This window comes from Tiliqua scincoides, chromosome 3, assembly GCF_035046505.1.
Source record: "Tiliqua scincoides isolate rTilSci1 chromosome 3, rTilSci1.hap2, whole genome shotgun sequence".
Lineage (NCBI taxonomy): Eukaryota > Metazoa > Chordata > Lepidosauria > Squamata > Scincidae > Tiliqua > Tiliqua scincoides.
In genome coordinates, this window is record NC_089823.1 from 113,057,821 (window position 1) to 113,063,885 (window position 6,065).

Consider the following 6,065-nt stretch of genomic DNA (forward strand, 5'->3'; position numbering starts at 1 on the left):
ACAAAATTATACTATGATAAAAGTAACATTTGTTCTGGCTCTAAATTTCATTAAGGCCCAAATCCTAATGAATTTTCCAGCACTGGCATAGCTGTGCCAAAGGGTGGTGCATCCTGCAGTTGGGTGGCACTCTTGGAAGCCTCCTCAAAGTAAAGGAAGGTTTGTTTCCTTACCTCGGAGTTGCATTGCCCTTATGTCAGCGCTGGAAAGTGGGTTAGGATTGAGCCCTAAGACATTTTAAGTGTGAGCTGTCCATCTCAATAATGAAAAATAGCAAGGTTTTTTCTTTTTTTGGTGGGGGTGAATCTAGTATTCTGCTCAGATATCATCATGTTTTGGTGAAAATAGGCTTGTCTTTATCATAAAGGCAAACTAGATCAGGAGCAACTGATCTTCCAGTTGAATTGGGACAGATTTGCCAAACTCCCATTTGAAATTTTGTCTTAAAAACAAAATTTCAAACACACTCCACCACCACTGTTGCTGCCTCCTTTTTCTTGTCTACCTGAATGCTTAGGGAGGCAGTTGGGTGAGCAAGGAGAGGGGGCTGGGGGAGAGCAATCCAGAGCCTCCCTCCTTTCTCTGACTTTGAGGTCCTCTGTCCACGCTTCCAGCATGCTTCACCTATCCTGTTCGTTCAACATGTCTGGGCAAAGACAAGGCAGAAGGAAGTGGCAATGGACGGTGGATCTTGAGGTAAGAGGAAAGAATAAGTCTCAACATCCTTTTGCTGGGAAAGCGAAGAGGAGGAGGAGGAGCCAAGTGATTCTATTCTGATCTCTTGTGGAAGCACTCGGAATAGGTTCACTTTGCTGCTGCTTCCTGAAGCTCTGTCACATCATTAACATCTGGAGGAAGAGGTTGGCTGCCAGTGTCCTGAACCTGAAAGCAAGCAAGAAGAGAATCAGAGCAATGACTGAAGCAGTTGGGGCAATTCACAAATGTGGGATGCAGGGTAACCCTCGTCAATTCACTGCTTCCTTCAGCCCACCACCTGAATTGGCCACTTTAGTAGGCCTCATAGCTGAGCTGACCCTGAACTAGATATAACTGCATAGGGCAGCACAATTTATGGAGCACCTGCCCATAAATAGTATGTGGATTTGGATCTATGTACTACTTTCTACAAAGTCAGCTTAGGGTCCAATCCTATCCAACTTTCCGGTGCCAGTGCTGCAGCAATGCAGCCCTGAGGAAAGGAAACAAATATTACATTCCCTTACCCGGAGGAGACTGCTGTGATTGCTCACCTACCACAGGATGCAGCGCATACCCCATTGGCACATAGTGGCGTCACTAGGGTTTGCGTCACCCAGTGTGGGATGCCAGCACGTCACCCCCCCATGCAGTGGGCGGGGCAACACCCCAGGTGGTGGGCGTGGTGATGTACCATCACTCCGTCCCACACTGGTTTTTGGGCCATACCTTTTGGTCAAACAAAGATAGAACACATTCTGCATGAAATTACGCATTGATTGATATATAACATGACGGTATTATTCCTCCAAACTGCGATTTTAGTGATTTTGGTCCCTAGTGATGTCACACACACACATACACCAGATGTCAACTTACTAATACCTTATTGCAGCAGTTCTCGAACTTTGAGTGCTGAGATCCACTTTTTAGAATGACAATCTGTCCACGACCCACCAGAAGTGATGTCATTGTAGAAGTGTCATCATCAGGCAAATTAAAATAAATAAGTATAAATAATTAAAGTAAAACAAATAATTAAACAAGCAGAAGCCGGCCCTGCTCCACCAAGTGAATTTCCTCTGTAGCCTGCCTGCAATAACACCCTCCCTCCAAAACCAGTAAGGTTTTCAGCCCTACCCAGTGCCCAGTTCAATTTAAGAACTTCTGTTTAAACCAGATCACTGTTAGGCTTTGCAGGTCTCAAAAAGGTTTACCATATCAGCTGAAGCCTGTTTTGATTCTTTTTAGTGTGTGTGTGGGGGGGAGGCTGCCTTCTGGAGCACTTGTTGAGCTCCAGTTCCATCAGATCAGGACCATTCTGGTAGCCTTGCACTCTCCTTCACCTGATCTTTCACACCAGGCAAGGCACGTTTGCTTACTCACAAGTAAACACAACCATGAGGCTTAGTTTCGCTTTCCATACATTCATCTACTTGGAGGCAGGGACTTCCTTCTCAGGTGTTTTTCGGGGCTGCGTTCATTGGATCAGGACCATTCTGGTGTCATTGGATTTCTCTCAGCCTGCCCTTTCCGATGGACTAAGGCAAGTTCACCTACGTATTAAACGTAGTAATACGAGTAAATGTGCAATACGGCTCACTTTCACTTTCCGTAGGGATCCATGCATTTTTTGTTCTCCAATTTTTTGGCCATAACTTTTGATAGAAAGGATATATTTCACTCTGGTTTTTTGCATTGCGTTCCACTCAAAATTCTGCATCCAACGGTATATAATATGATGGGGTTAGTCCTAACCACTGTGATTTTAGCGTGTCACCCCTCCAGTGTGCGTCACCCTCCCTGTGCGTGTCACCCGGTGCGGCCCACACCCCCCAGACCTCCCTAGCGACACTTAAACATGCTAACATCACAGCAGGCTCTGGGGAATGCTCTCTCTCTCTCAGTTCAAAAAGAAATACCCTCAACTATTCTACCTACGCTACGAAACTTAACCTAGCCCTCAAACAGAAACATTTCCTCTCTAACTACTGCCAATTTTCCACCCAGATTACAGGCATGTGCCTTTAGGTAAGAGCTTCCTCCTTTGAAATTATTACCTAACAATATTTTCTTTGCATCCTGAGATGATCACTCCCTTGTTTATCACAACAGACATTTAAAATTACTCACATTTGACTTATAAACAGTTTCTCTTTCCAAGTTGTTTGGCTGAACTTCCAGTTTTTCTGTTCTCCACTCTCAACAAAGGCAAACACTGCATGAAAGTTGGGTGATATTAATCTGAATCAGGGAAGATTAGGGGTTTTATATCACCTTTCCCAGAACTTATTTTGAAAAAAGTTTTTTAAAAGAAAATATCTATAAGTGTTAGACTGGATAAGGGAACCACTTTGGGGACAGAATTGCAAGGTTATAAATTGATAAAAAAATAAAGAACATGTAATCTGATTTCATCCTATCTGCTTGCATACATCACAGCAACACTGCAATTCTATGCATGTCTATGCAGAAATAAGCCTCCCCCTGAGTTAACAAGTCTTACTGTCATGTAAATGTGTAGACTGCAACCCAAGTCACTTTTAACATTGCCAGGCAAATATATCTTTCTTCCAAATACTTTTCCTCTGAGTCTATTTTCCAGCCCCCAAATCATCAATCATCATGTAATTTGGGCAAACACTTTTTAATTAGCTGTTCCAGTCCATTCATCAAAGGGGACATATAGGGGTGGCTTCGGTGATGTTGGAGGAAATGCCCAGAAGCATGCACTTTGAGCAGGCACTTCATGAGTGGTGCCTGGCTTAATAAAAGTTCATGGATTTTCAGATAAGATCCTAATAACTATAAGAATCTTCATCAGAATAGTTCCTAATGAGTTGTGCAATGCAAAGAATGCCTAGACACCTCTCAAAAACCAGTTCCTTAATTATATGTGGGATGACTGACTACCATGAGTACAGTCAAACTGACTAGAAGCTTCTCTTTACATGTGTCATTTTGCTTAAGGGAGCAGAAAGCTATTTGCAAATTATTTGACGATAGCAAAGGCTTCCAAACCAATTAAAACAAACAAACAAGAAAACCTTGTTCTGACACGTTGTCTGAAACATATAAAATACCCTCCTGGCACTCCAGACAACAAGAACTTGATGGGTGCATCTTCACCATGACAAACGACCAGATTATTGTAAAGGTAACAATATCAAGAGATTTCACAAAACCTGTAAATGCCATAATATCACTAATCGCTAGCATTTTTGCAATGATTGTTGACCATCAACAATTCTGGGGAAACTTTACTGCTATTCTACTAAAAAAATTCTAAAATATCTGAAATGTAATGGCTATTATGACTTTAATGACTGGAAAGGTACAAAACTGGAATTCATACCCATTCAAAAAACACAACCAAGCCTTGTATCTTTAGAGGAGTTGCACTGCCAAAGAATCACTTAGTACAGAATATGGCAAATGGAGTTTCAATTAGATATGCACTGGACCTGTGGTATCTGCAGGTCAGGAATCCACTGATTTGACTCAAATCAAATTTGTGGATGCCAGCAGATACCGTGATCCATGATACATTCTGTGATGTTGCTGGGAGGAGAAAGGAACCTTCACACAACCTAGAAGTGGTCTTTCAAGCCTAAAAAAATAGTTCTAAACAAGGCTGGAAAACAGTGCAGTGCGGTTTGACCATGCAAAAGTAGGAAACGCCATTTTGGTACTTTTTTGGAGTGCCAAAACAGCATGGGAGTGCTGTTGCCTATTTGGGGCTTTCCAAATTCACCTGGCTGACTGTTCATGATGCCAGAAAGGTGGCCTGCATGGACCTTTAATTCAGCCCAGCAGGTCTTATGCCAAGGTCCAGATAATGTACATTGCCCTTTTGTATAGCCCGGCCCCCCACCCCCAGCTGCCCACCTTCTCACCCTCAAAGATGATTTTAGCTGGGATCTCTTTGCTGATTCTTTTTCTAAAGATGGTATTTCTGCCTGGCTGGGTCACCTGGGCTTTCCTGATTTCATCAGCCAACTCTGTGCTGCCCTGCCCAGCCCCTGCTGCCTTCTACAACCTGCCCCTCGTCTCTTCAGTGCTCCACCAATACCACCATTCATTCATTCATTCATTTACTTATACATACCCTACTTTATTTTCCTCATGGGCATTTAAAGCAGCTTCTTGGGTAAGTGATCTTCTTGGTTAGGGCACAATCCTAACCCCTTATGTCAGTGCTTTCCAGCACTGACATAGCGGTGCCAATGGGACATGTACTGCATCCTGCAGTTGGGTATCACTCACGGAGGCCTCCTCAAAGTAAGGGAATGTTTGTTCCCTTCCCTCAGAGCTGCATTGCTCTTAAGTCAGTGCTGGAAAGATCTGACATAAGGGGTTAGGATTGCGCCCTTTGTGTGTGCACTTAGAAAGTGTCCACTAATGGCACACGTGTTGCAGGTTGACCACCCCTGCTTAAACTTATGCTCATGATACCTGTAAGTAAAGCCAGGGACAACAGATTATTTGTTTTTTATATTCCATTATTAGCCAGTTTTCATGAAAAGCCCCAAAGTTTTAGAGATGGAACTTGCCAAAGGCCCCCAGGTTAGTTTCATGGCTGCTCTGGGATTTGATACAAGTCTTCTCAACATTCACATGGAAGATATAGGTTCAAATTCCTGCTTGGTCATGACATGAAGCTCAATGGTGGTGTGCAAGGGACACAACTGCGGTGGGCCAGAAGCGGCGCAGGCAGGGGACATCTTCCGGACCAGTCACCTCATAGAGTGATTTGCTCAGGGGTCAGGGATTTGAGCTCTGCTATCCCCCAGCACTGAAGCCACTCTAGGAAGCTGCTCCTGCCCTGTACCCCTTCTGCCCATCCCACCTCTCACCAGGGATTTGTGATGGGTGGGGAGGCATGTGAGGCAGAGCCTCCCCACCGGAGTCCTTCAAAAAGCACCACCTCTGTGTGAAGCGCCCAAGCACCCACAACTGCAGAGTGAGAAGGGAAGGAGTGCAGAGAGCAGAGTGTGTGGATTGCGGGTGCTTGTGCGCCTCACACAGCGGCAGTGCTTTTTGAAAGACTCCAGTGGGGAGGCTCTGCCTCACCTGCCTCCCCACCCACAGCACAGCCCTGCCTCTCACACCCCTCTGCTTTCAACCATGTCTGCTGTTCCCAACAGGGACAAAGCCTCAAGTACCTGCACCCACTTCTTCCTACACCCGCTTAGATCCTGCCTCAGAGCCGAAGCCTATGCATGTCTACTCAGAAGTAAGTCCCATTAGAGTCAATGGGGCTTACTCCCAGGTAAGTGTGCACAGGCTTGTAGCAGCCCCCTGCACAACCAAGCCCACATCCCATCATGAAGCTGCTTGTGGGGTGGGGGGAGGGAGGGAAGGAAGGA